Consider the following 12,243-nt stretch of genomic DNA (forward strand, 5'->3'; position numbering starts at 1 on the left):
ATTGGTGCTCACTTCATCGACATTGGAAGAATGAAAGGCTGTGTTTACCTTTGCCGGGATTCGAACCTGCGACCTGTAGATCAACACAGATCACAGCAACAAGTACTCAACCTGGTGAGCTATCTTACCCGCTGACTGTCAGTGAACCATGGGTGCTACGAGTTAGTAAATTAACCCATAAGTAAGACAATTAAAGAATCTGTTGAGCAGTGTTTAGAGAAGAAGAAAGTGAAAGGCATTTCCAAAATCTCTTGAAATTTACAAATGATGGGCCCCCACAAATAAATGTCAGTGAATGTCAAAATTCCACACCACTTTAACAACAAATGTAGGAATAATATAAATAATTATACTGACTAACCATTCACATACATGTAATTTGAAAAACACTTTTATAACTACACTGCTGCACATACAACACTTCATGTTTCAGCCCTTGACAAAGTATTGGAACTTTTTCAGGAGCAGATATAGGTTTGTGTTGATAGGTTGGAAAACCAATGTATCAAAGCATAAAACAGAAAGAAAAGGGTCAAGCAAGAAAAATAGTTAATATATTGCTAATATTGTCATCAACAACTGCTAATTTAAAAAATATGAGAAACTACAAATAGTTCTCCTACTTACCCCATATACGAGTAAATATTTGACCTAACAAATGTAACAAATGTGTTCCCTGGGTTATCACAAGTATAGACCCGGACCTATGGGAAAAACTATAATATAGTAACAGTGAATAGTAAACATTGGGGGCACTAATGAAACAAATGGAAGCAATTCTTCAAGTCTATTTTCAATTTTCACAATACTATGAGGTTGGCATATGGGGAAAAGGGGGCCAAAACACATTTTGAAACTGAAAAGTTAGAACTATGCAACAATGTAGGGGGCTTACTGAAAATAATCGCTGGAGTTGGAAAGCTATTTGAGTCTGTAAAAAAAGGAAAACACTTGTTAAAATAAAAAGTGAGAGAATGAGACAAACAGTTTTCAAAACCTTCAAATGCAAGGGGGATCCATCCTAAATGAAACGCAAGGTCCTCTTTACCTGAGATTCAAAAGATGACTGCTCGTAGAGGTGCATCCTCAATACTGGAGAAGGAAGCCTGAACACTGCAGGGGCAAACACCAATGAATAATATAGATAAAGCAGATGATGAAAACTAGACCAGCACTGGGACAAAATGGCTAACATGTACGACAATATACAAATAAGGCGATTACTGTAGGTGCAAATACTACCACTCTATTTGGCCATCAGCCTATAATTTACACACAGAAATAAGACCATCATAAATCCAATTGAAATTCCCAAATTCATTTTCACATTATTTGATTAGCATTAGTACAAAATAGTAATTGAAAATATTTTTATAATACATTTCTTCTGTTGTAAAAAGCACCATTTACAAAAATAGTACAAAATACCTATAATCATACCCTATTTGAATGAATTCATACAATTCAAAATATTTCTTCAAAATTGTAACTAGGGTACTTGATGTCTCATGTTTCCAACCATACATATGTGTAGACATCCACCATTTAAAACAAAACACCAATGGATAATATTTGCTAACCCACACGTGGGAACAATCTCTGCTATGATTTCATAACGATAGTACAACTCTGAAGGATGTACATATCACTTATCCATTAAACCATCCAACATTCCAACATGCACATGGTTCTGTCCTGTTGCTTTCAGTACTTGGACATTCATCAGGGGAATCAACATGAAGTCGAAACTCTTCATATTGTGTCCGATTAAAGGTGGAAGGGGTAGTAGAACGGTAGAACATGATCATTAAATTAAATGTTTTACAAATCTGACTTATTTGTGTGTTCATCTATTACCTGCAGTGGGGAAATTAATACCCACATACCTTCAAAAGCACCTTAATAACTTTTCAAATGTTCCCAATTTCCAAAAATGAATTGTCATGGTTTAAAGTGTGGTACTCATTGGGACTCTCTCCATATCCCTCGTTACAGCTTTGCTGCAACCAAATAAATTAGTTTAAATTCCTCTTTGCTACTATAACCCATAGCATTTGAATTCATTGTGCCTCATTACGACCCAGGCGATAAGGGGCTAACGGCGCCGTAAAAGGTGTCGGCGGCGTTAAACCCTTACCGCCTAATTACGAGGTCCCTTTGCGGGTCCCGAACTTAACGGCTGGTTTTACCAGCCGTTAAGGAAGGAACCCGCAAAGGGACTTTCGAGGTAATTACGGTACCGCAATTTGCGGTACCGTAATTACCGCCTTCCCCATTCCCATTATGCCCTAAGGGGCAAAAATGGGAATGGGGAAGGGCCATGGTGAAATGGGGAAGTACCGCCCCGCCACCCTTGGAATGGGATGGTACTTCCCCATTTCACCATGGCGGACTGGTTACAATACCGGCAGCAACCATGGTGCTAATAGCGCCATGGTTTAGCGCCGGTGTTGTAATGAGGCCATTAGGTCTAATGCAAATATGGATGACACACTGGGGGCTGTATTGCAAGTGTATGGAGATGGACTAGAACCTTAAAAGACAAAAACATGGCTGCCTTGGATGGAATCTCTGCATTCATATTGCTTAACCAGACTAATGGATATGTACATGAAAAATACAAAAAATGATTTTTAAAAAATGAGTAAAACATTTATAGAGAGATTTTCAAACCAAAGTTGTATAATATACAGAGAAATGGTGGGGGAAAAAGTGTGGGGCGAAAGACCAGGAAGGGGATATGCAGGGAGTGGTGGGCGGAAATTATTTGATCAACTCACCATGTTATATAATTGTAAGGCATAACATAAGCAGTGTCGCCTAGCAATTTGCTATGCAATTCTGTAGGCTTGCTAATCAAATTCACACTTGTGTAGCAAAGCTAGCTATTTAAGTTGTCCTGTTCAATGAAAGCACAGCTCGCCCTGCATTCCTCTCTTGCCCTGGGGGCTCTCTTCACCCTCGTTTCTCTGTTCAATTCAAGTGCTAATGGAAAGTGCAGCAGTAATGATCTCCTCCACTTAAGTGCCAAAGGCTTGTGTGGGAGTGTTAGGCAAGAATTTCTTTTTCTTTTTCAAATAAGTGCAAATCTGAAGTAATAGGGATGATACTGTGTTAAAAGTGCTAATTCAGCGCCAGACGGGGGCGCATCTACAACCTGTGAGAGTAAAGAAGGGTAGCGGTGGGGCAGCTAAACGAAAATAACACAGGTATTCTTAGCACTGAGAACGGTAGACATTGGGTATATAGACAGCCCAAGAAGGTGAGGGCAGAAATAGCGCCATCATAAACGCGCATAGTGGGAAATCCCTCTGGGCAGTGTAGGGAAGGCATGGTATCACAAGTATTGACACTGACACAATGGATACAATTTGTAAAACCTTTATTTAAAATGTTGGTGTTGGAGAAACTCCTATTCTACCCTATAACTTAGATGGGATTCGTTTCAGGCATCAAACGATAACCAAAACATTCCTACTGGAATTTATCAAATAAAAACGGCTTATGCTATCAAAAACCTAATGCCTGCCCTATCTCTTGTACAAAAAGTGTAAAAAGGAGAAAATGTATGTGTTCAAATGATATTGTGGCAGAACCAGCTCTCCTCCCCACGTTGGGCCTCATGGCGTAAGGCGAACCTTGTAGGCAGGATGACACACTGGTTCGGCTTCCAACACATTACAAAACCGTGGATCAAGGCCTGCCTGGCCTTACACGTGTAAAGTTCCTTTCTTTGACTTCCAAAATAATATTTCAACCAAAACGTTCACAACAGTCCCCCTGTGCCGGGCTCAGACCTTTCATGATAAAGTTCACACACGCAGAAGCTCCATTCCCCAAGTTTAATACACTTTGGGTCTCCCTCAGTCGGGCTTGGACCACTTTCAAAAGTCTTTCGAATGTATGTGGGTTTTGTTGCAGACCACCTCAGGACAACTTCGACTCAGCGTTCACTATTTACTTTCACTCTTGCAGTTTGTTTGCCCTTTGGCTTCAAACAATGCACCTTTCAGAGAGACTTTCGAATGCTTTACTTCCTTTCACTGGATCACTTCGTTACTTAGTATCGCTGATCTTGCAGCTGTATTTTACTTTAAAGTTCATTCACGGGTCTGCGCCTTTTTTCACATCTCATCCACACGCGTTCAGCCTTCACTTGTGATATGATGTTGCTACTTCATTCACTACTAACACTCACCAGTCTCTCAGGTCACTTGCCAACTCACCGGCTGTGTGCGGTACTTTCTTTTTTTGCGATTTTCGAGTCAAGGTTAGTACCACAGACTTGGCCTTGCCTCCCCAACTCTGCCGTTCACTCGGGAGGGTCACTGGCATCCTTGAAACACAATGCAATCTTCACTTGTGGGATCTGGCTTTCTCCACGTGTCTTTCATGGTCTGTCGAGGGCAACAACCTCCAGTAGAGAAGCCGTGGGATTTTCGGCCCGCAGCTCTCATCCCTTGGTCTGTTGCTCTGCTCCAGTAGGTCTACTTGTTCTCGTGTTCTGCCTTTGTGTGTGGAGAGCTAATGGTATTAGGTGTATGCACTTAGGGTAAAGTTCTTGACTTTGCCTGACCCGATTAACGGGACATGTCCAGTACGATGTGAGAGACTAGTTTGGTTACTCTGTCACCCTCTTCCTCTGCCCAGTGTTTTTGTAAAAGGGGGTGGGGGGAGTTGGGACTTCGGAAATTCCTAAGAAATAGGATGGGCTAGATGAACAAAAAGGGGGGAATACCGCGTCTCACCATCAGCTATCTCACCCCCACTCCCTGAAGACCACTCACCCAGGTGATCCTCCCGCAATGGTCCTCCCCCAGGAACTGGATCAAAAAGTGATGGCAGTGTCCTGGCCACCTGGAAGTCCGTGAGGACTAGCGAGTGAGATACCCTTTGGTTTCTCACAGCCAGCTGGGCCTCGGAAACCTCGATCTGAAGCACGTGACCAGTATGGCAGGGATCTGCAGAAAAAAGGGGGTGGGGCCCAAGATACTTGTCACGAGGAAGCCAACATAGCTAGAACTGCGTGATGTAATTACAGAGCAGTCAGCCAAGCTTGCTGTCCTACAAGGCGGTAGGGAAATGGCTCTGTACTAGTGTGCTGGTCAAATGACTGCTAATGCCCATTGGCATTTGGCTGTGGGAAAAGAGCACTGGACAGAGTGGCGTTCCTGGGAGAACCAATCACGTGGTACGTTTCTGATCTCTTGGGAAGTGGACAGCCTCCAAAGTATCTACTACAGGGCTTACGAAGGTTATCATCTAAAAGGTGTTGTGTGAATGTCCCCTTTCCCACCAGCTGCAGGGTGTCTCGTGTTCAGTTCTCAATGGTTCTGACCAATGGATGTGTATAAAAGTTCCTGCGGTCACCACAAATGTTACTTCATTAATAACAAGTTGTTCCGGGGTAGGTTGTATATAAATGTGGTACCACATGGGAAGGTAATGTAATGGGAAACTGTTTAACTGTTTGCTTCAAATACGCTTCACTAATTAACGTAAACTCTGAGGAGGTAACTAACACCAATGAAATCCCTTGGAAGCATTGAAAAAGTGAACTCTATGAATTGCAGTTGTTTCAGTGGATTTCCGACCATTGTATTGTTTGGTATAAAACCGCTGTTTGTATTCCATTCAGATGTCAGCCTTCTCGATCAGAGCTTATCCACTGTCCTGTTTGATTTGCGCTTACCGAGCTGTAATAAACAGCGTTGCTTCTTGCCCGGTGTTTGCTCTACTTTTTTAGTATGTGTTTTTTATGATCTAATTTGGTGGACCCCTTACTACAATACTTTAGTGATACTTTTATTAAGCTTTCTATATCCTGTCTGGCAAAGACCAATATGTGTTAACTTTATATATTTTTTAAAAGACAGTCATGCAATTCCATTCCTAAAATGTACATTGTTACATAATCCATACTTACAGTATTGATACTGTAAAACACTGCATCATTTCCATGCTCTCCCGTAAAACTTAGGTTAGTGTTTCTAAATCTCAGTGTCAACTATATTTCATCTTGTTGGGCAAGATGCATCATATTGACTAGAGAACATTTATGAAAATGTATATGATCACACGATCAAATGCTTTTGACTTTAAACCTAGCTGTGTAACTTGCTGGTTGCTACATTTGTGCAACTGGTGCTCAACCCATGAGCGATCCCATACTCCTTGATATTCTATATTGTCATCCTGTTGCTTTATACCAGCTACCATGAAAAGGGAGATGACCTCACACTGCAATAGTCCACCTAGTTTTCCCAGTTCTCTGCTTGCTACACCATCTACTCTGCTTAGTCTCTTTCTTTCCTTTTTCATAATAATTTCACAAAGCTAACCAGATTTTTGTGCAAAGTAGTGATCAATTGTTCCATCCAGCCTGTACATCTACAGATCTCCTGCACTACCATACACTGTAGTTAGCCTTCGGAGCTTGCTTTACTTTATGATTATTATTGAATTATATATTAGCATCTGCAGGAGACAGCTGGCCGAACTTCTTCAGAGCATTTTTATCATATCTATTTATTTGTGTCCGTTCATACGGCTATATGAAACCAACACTAATTCAATGTATGGCAACCTTTATATGTTACTCCTAATATTACTAACTTATGCCTCTTATGAGGTCAATGTTGCCTACACAAAAAAAACTCCTGGCTAGTCCGCTTCTCTAATATATCTTAAGAAACCAGTCAATGACTGCAGTGCTAATTAAAAATGGTAGAAAAATATTTATTACATTCATTTTATGTTAAAATACATTTGTTGTTGTACCATTTCTACTATTCATTCTCACTCATACTTAATTCACGCATACTTCATTACGCTCCTCATTTTGTGTAAAACTATACATTAAAAAAATACATCAAAAGACAATACACTGGACAAATTGTTATAAATGGAATGTGTTACAGTGCAAACAGTAAAGGGGCAGGGCAAATGTGCTTTCAATTGTTATAATTTCTGTTCCTCTTTTTTAATTCACATTTTTGTTAACATCTCTGTAAGTATCTAGGTGCATATGCACACATAGTGATCGTTTTAGATATGCCTGTGAATAGTCTGGCAATAGAGGTACTGCCTGTGATGTACCTCATTAATTGGCCAAAAACAACTCATTACTTTAAACCACATATCCACATTATATTAAAGTTCTCAGTGCTTTTGTACTATTATGCCTACTAGACTGAACTTTTCTGCATGATACAATGGCTATGTCTAGAGCAGAGAAAATCTCTAAATCACGCAGCGAACCTTTTACATTTTACAGACACTCATTCAGGGCTTGCAAAGTCTTTCCGCCCACTCGCATAGTCAAGTAGGTTTTATGAAGGGCGAATACCGTTTGCAAGTGATGTTTTATTTAACATTTACTTTGTTTGCAGTGAATGTTTGCAGTGAATGTCAAAGGTTTCACTGTGCATGGGTGGCAGCTGTGTGCCAAACATAAAGCGGGTTTGTAGTGACATGCACCATTTTACAGAAATCACATTTAAATTTGTTGTCATCCGTTGCTATGGGTTGAGTTCATTTCTCTTAGGTCGGATAGGATTTGCAAGGCACGACTCCTCTCAGTAATGTCTTATTTCAGCGGTATACAAATCTGCTGTATTGTTGCTCATTTCATGTCTTGGGTAACTTCTGGTGACATTAACAATATTAGTACAACATTGGTAAACAAATGGGTCTGTTTGCTTATCAAGAAAAACATTTTAATGAGAAAATTCTGCTAATTTATTTTTTTGAACTTTTATTTTATTGGCATGCTAATCAATTTTTGAAAACTAATGTATGCCTTGTAATTCACCAAACAAATAGATGCCACAGTGGAATAAGTAATTCAAGGTGTAAATATGTCATAGAATAGCCAATTTAGAAAACTAGGTAGTGAAACACATTATGCAAAGCATCTTATAAATAGGGATTCTGGTTTTCTGGGAATACCGATATAATCCGGTAAGTGACCCCTGTTATTGTTTTAATATTCCTCGGGGGACTCAGATAAACCCTGTTTTTTATATAATGTATTAATCAATGACTCTGGAGGCAGGTTTCAAAACTGTGTTGTTCTGCATTGTCTTGCATCCAAAACAAACACGTTGCGCCTGAGCTGTCCTAGTTCCTCTAAATTGGAGCTGCTCCAGGTGATGTTTTGTCTGGCGGGAGAATATACCTGCATCACAGCTGTCACCTGTGTGTGATACATGTGTGCACACAAGTTTAAAAATAGAGATGTGAAAGAAAACTAAATGTAATGTAATGAACGGGCAGTGAGGAAACTATTGTTTATACGAAAAGGATAGAAAAATCCCCATTTTGCAGAGTAAACCAGTGTTGTGTCCATTGTGCACGTGTGTGCCGCTGTGTCACTACAGAGAGTGGACGAAAGGGATCGGGAATGGCCCTGTTCCTTTTTACTGGAGTGTGCATATGCGGTGCAAAATCACCAAACTTAAAATATCTAACCACACATGCACACAATCTATACATGCAAACTATTTGGAACTTTGCTACCACGACATAAATAGTGCCATGGGGAAATCTATTTTAGTGGTCTACACTGAGCTTGTGCAAATCTATTTGCACTGCATTTGAAATTGTGCTAATTAAATCATGCGCATGCACACTGCATTCGTGCTTGACAATAACACCACAATTCCGTCCTGCGTGTATAAACCAGATTGAGAGTGTTCCGCATAGCTATCATGGCACCATTCTCGGGTCCGCGGTCCTTGCAACCTGCAGCACAGAGATGGAGCTTGGGTAGTTTATAGGGACACTTGCAAGCTACCATGAAACACTTGGGTGTAGGCGCGTTATAAATGCCATATCATATCATATCAATACCCTGGGTTTACCCAATGAAAAGGTTTTGCAGTCCATAATTGGGTACTGTTTTGCAATAATTTTCCACTGAGAGGACAGAACTCGGCACTGGCCTACTAACCATGTAGCAAACACTCCCTTTGAGCTATCAAACCAGGACAGGACATATGATGTCAGATTTTCAAATGCAGCAGGGGATCCGTTGTCTGTGAATTTCAGCACCGCTCAAGGGCGAAGATCGTCAAACTTTCCAGAAAGCCATCGGCCCTACTTCGCGCCCTCCGACCATGACAGAGGAGAAGAAGGGCTTCGGAATGTTTGTGTTGAAGACAAGCACCTGCCATGCCTCTACTCCTTGCATCCAGACCACGAGGAAGAAGAATGCGAGATATGCCTCGATTTCTCCAAGAAGACGACGAAGGATAGGCACAGGAGACTGGCGGCGTGGCTGAATACCAAGGCCTCTGCCTCGTGCTCCAAGCAGAGTCATGCCTCACCCAGGACCGGCCAGCCGGTCCGACGACCGGGTGTTAGGGAGAATTCTCTTCTAAGGCTAATTTCCCTTACCTATTGAGTCCCCCAGAAGCTTTGCTGGATTTGAAGGGTTTATTTTTTTCTCCTGCTAAGAGTGAGACTCTTTTTCCCACTCTTAGACATGTTGCTGATGTGTGTTTTAGGCTATTTTGTGTGCTTATGGTCTATGGGGTTTTTCTCACCCTCATAGGTATCATCTTTTTACATGTGTGTTACACAGCACCCTCAGTGCAGTAACACAAGGGTGTCATATCTACCCCCAAGTATAGAGTCCATATCCTGGGACTGACTACTGTCTCCCAGGGCATGTAAAGTCCCCATTGACTTTACTAGTCAATAGTTATGAACAAAACCAGTACAACCCATCTTACTATGGAGGTACTGGACAGGGTTAATAGTTTTTCTCTGGTGTTCATTTTCGAGAGGGTACCGTCCAGTCCCTCTCTCCAAAGTTTCTGGCTGGTGGCAGTGGTTACTACCGTAAATATTATTTGACCGCAAATATTTCCCAATGGGATTTTCCCATTGTTTGAGGCTACCACTTTTACTGACAGCCTCTAACATACCGCCGGTTTATTTTAATATTAACTTTACTCTGGTAGGTTTTTATTACCAGATCTTTGATAATATTTCTTTCTCGTGTCTTTCTCTGAAATCCTAACCCAGGTCGGGTATCCTTTGTTCGTCATTTTTGCGGGCTTCTACACAGAAGCCCTCCTCTCTGCGCCACTGAGTCTGGGGTAGACAGGATGTGTGGGAGGGGGAATAGGCACCCTGCACAGGGTTACTTAGGCAACCCAAGTCGCACTCTGCCCTGATAGGCTGGGGGGTAATCCCGCCAGGATAGCCACCCCGCTGTGTGAGTGACAGCTAGGCTGTATGAATGGGGGTTTTTCTGCACAAAAGCAGGGCTCTGAGGACAAGACGTCGCCACTGGAACTAAGAAACCCAAAGATTAGAGAAGCTGAAGACATCTGCAACGACTGAACCACCGGTGAAGCCCTGCTGCAGATCCTCACCACTTTTCTCCAACGACTCGAGAAGATCTTCACCTGCAAGAGTCTTCTTCCCTTGAGCTGGTGGGGCCAACCAGTTCGCCAATCGCCTTCCAGGACCTGCCTTGGTCGAATCGCCAGTGTCCAGCATTAGGAGACCGGATAGCCAGGCACCCGTCCACCATGACTGCGATTTAAAGGAGAGTACCTTTCATTTCGTCTTGGCATCACCGCGGCTGGCTTCATCCCTGGGCAGTGCAGTAACTCGAACCTTCCTCCACGACGAGAGTCTCTCTTCCTCTGCTGGATCTACCGAACTGCAGGAACTGCCAGGAACTACCGCCACCGCAGGATTCTCTTCCACTTTCAAGGTACATTGTTCCGCCAGGCCTCCCGTTTCGTTGTGTACTGTTAAAGGTGTTTTAAATCCTTTACTTACTTGACTCTGGCACAGGGCTCTTGACTCTGGCTAAATCTGTTACAACTGCCTTCTCTTGATTGCTTTTCACTAAGACATGCGTTGGTGCACCTAACCTCTTATAACCACCTTTCCTTCCCCTGTCTATATTGCTGAAGTGCCATTTTGCTTGGTTTTCACCAAAGTATTGCTTATACTAAAGTATTGCCTTGCCTAACTTGTTCACAATCCAATTGGGAAGTGTTGCTGGTGTATTTAGGAGTCTAACCCTGTATAACGTGTCCTTTTCCTCCCTCTGAAGAAATTGGTAGAGTGTCATTTGTGCTTGGTCTACACTGTGCCGTTTTGCTCAGTTTTCACTCTTGCTCGAACTTGTCTACAATTTAAAAAGGGAGTTGTGTATACTTTTCCTGACTGTTTCAACTTACTTTAATGATAGTGATTTGTGTGTGAACCTAAGAGTGTGTAAAATAAATATATATATTCTTTTTGATACAAAGCTTTGGTCAGTGTTTCCTTGTTCCATGGTATTGTAGCCCTATTGTGTACACCCTGAATACTGCTCATCTCCCTCTTGAGATAGGTCTGACTGCTTAGCCACAGCTACCAACTAAATCTTTGTGGTACAGACTGATACCAAAGGGGTTTTATTGCATATACCTGTAGTCTTAATGTTCTGTAGTGCTCCCTAAGGCAACTGCATAGGATTCTGCCTAACAGCGGGCTTCTAAGTCCTTTGAGGGTGCCTCATCTGTGAGGGCCCATGTAAAGGCCAAGAACCGCAAGTCTGGTACTACCAGGGTCGCTGCAGAAGCGGGTCACGCGGTGGACAGGGCGCGATCAATTGCACCCTCCGCCTCCATTGCCAGCCAGCAATTGAGCACCTCCTCCTCGAAAAAGGAAATCGTCCAACCCAGCTAAACTGCGGGAGAAGCCTGAGAAGCTGCGAATGGAAGAGAAGGACGAAATGCCCAAGAAGGCCCAATCAGTACCTGATAAGTCTTTGTCGACGATAGATTTGGTGGCGGCTGCTCTCACGAAGGCTAAGGGGACTAACGCGGTGAAGGTAACCCGTCGCAGCACAGAAGGTATCCCTGCCTTCGAGACGCGAAACCACAGCAGTGACTTTGGCAAAGTCTGCTGGCACACCAGAGAAGGTGGACACCGTCTCAGAACCCGGTTCCGGACCCTCAAGATGGAAAAAGGGGGGGGTGGGGAGGAAGCCCCGGATCAGTCTCAGGCGTGGCCCAAAACATGGAAGTTTCATCCACGGATGACGAGGACATGGAGTCCTTACATGTGGTCCACGAAGATGTGAAAGAGGACGACGACGGCGCAAGGCCTAGTGTTCCAATAACGCCATCTCAGCAGAGTGATGTCTCGCTGGACATCCTGTCGACCCTCCACACCTTGGTGTTGGAGATCCAGAAGAGGATTCCACAGGCCCCTGATAAAGAAGAAGCG

General features: G+C 42.7%; 1 protein-coding gene across 1 annotated transcript in view; it reads left to right on the plus strand.

Moving 5' to 3' along the window:
- NLN (neurolysin) overlaps positions 1 to 12,243 on the plus strand; it is a 906,503-nt gene that overhangs the window by 548,334 nt on the left and 345,926 nt on the right. The gene's annotated exons all lie outside the window — the stretch shown is intronic.

This window comes from Ambystoma mexicanum, chromosome 6p (assembly GCF_040938575.1).
Source record: "Ambystoma mexicanum isolate Mex_15411 chromosome 6p, UKY_AmexF1_1, whole genome shotgun sequence".
Classification (NCBI taxonomy): Eukaryota; Metazoa; Chordata; class Amphibia; order Caudata; family Ambystomatidae; genus Ambystoma; species Ambystoma mexicanum.